Genomic DNA, 1,450 nt, shown 5'->3' with positions numbered 1-1,450 from the left:
ATTTTCTTCTTTATTTCTTTGTTTTTATGAGTTTGGTTTGAAAGGAAAAAAAAATACATTCGCGCTGTTAAAAGTCGGGGTGTTACATTAGTGGTATCAGAGCTTTGGTTTTGGATTTCTTTGGGGCTGTGGATCCCTTGGTTTAGGATTTAGGTCAACCTGTAGGTTGGGAGTCGTTACTTGATCATGCATCGGGGTAATTGGTCTGAGTTGTTAGATCAGGGATAGTTATTATGTGTTGATATAGTCGGAAGTTAGCTTTGGAATTATTCGCAGTGGTGTTAACACTCTTCTTGATGTTGGTTTTGGGGAAACACTACCTCCAAGAAGGAATGACATTGCAAGAATGAACGTCTGTAAGGATGATCAAATGGTTGAAGCTACGAATAACATGGATGTTTCTGCTGTTGCACATACAACTGCAAAGACTCTGCGGGATCTGGAGAAGAGGAAAAAAGAGATCTGTGCTATTGAGTCAAGAGGATGGAAAGATTTTCGTCGTTACCATCCTCCAAAGTTTAAGGGAGACGAGAACTTAGAAAAAGCCGATAAGTGGAGGTGTTGGTTTTGGGGAAACACTACCTCCAAGAAGGAACGACGTTGCAAGAATGAACGTCAATGGGGATGATCAAATGGTTGAAGCTACAAATAACATGGATGTTTCTGCTGTTACACAGAAAACTGCAAAGACTTGGCGGGATCTGGAGAAGACGGAAAGAGAGATATGTGCTATTGAGTCAAGAGAATTGAAAGATTTTCGTCGTTACCATCCTCCAAAGTTTAAGGGTGATGAGAACTCAGAAAAAATTGACTAGTAGATTCAAGAAATGGAAAAGATCTTCGTAATGACGGATTGTCAGGCAGAGTTGAAGCAAATCGTGACGGCATGGAATTTATGAAATGGTTCCAAAGACACAGAAGCTATGTGTTGGTGTTAACTTGAAGATGATGAGTATGTATGGAATTAACATTAGACTAATAAGGGATTTCAAGTAAAGATCTAAGTGGAGGACTTTTGTTAAGAAAATTATTAGATGTTTTCCTGGTAGATTTCATGATGAATCTGGATGAAGTCTGATAACTGTCAAAGAGATGTGAACATCATAGAATTGTTGAGAAGACGAGGCTACCTTTTGGAATAGCATTTTGTGCTTAGGTGTCAATGAAAGAGACTTGTATTGAAGTTAAGGGGCACTGCACGTTAAGGGTAAATACTACCTTGGTTATATAAAGTGCGCTTTGAGGAATAGTCAATACCTTGAGGGATAAAGTTGAGCATTCGAGTTAAACTAGATTCACAACTCGGATTATTAAGTATGAATCTCATGACGAGTATAGGAGTGAGAATATATATTTTGTTGATAAGTGACAAATCTCTTTGTGGTTTAGGAGATAGATAGTATGGATAGTGATTTTGGAATGAAACTATAGATGCGTAAGTGTGAATTTT

Source organism: Cicer arietinum, chromosome 5, assembly GCF_000331145.2.
Source record: "Cicer arietinum cultivar CDC Frontier isolate Library 1 chromosome 5, Cicar.CDCFrontier_v2.0, whole genome shotgun sequence".
NCBI lineage: Eukaryota > Viridiplantae > Streptophyta > Magnoliopsida > Fabales > Fabaceae > Cicer > Cicer arietinum.
Note: the sequence above shows the minus strand (reverse complement) of the source record.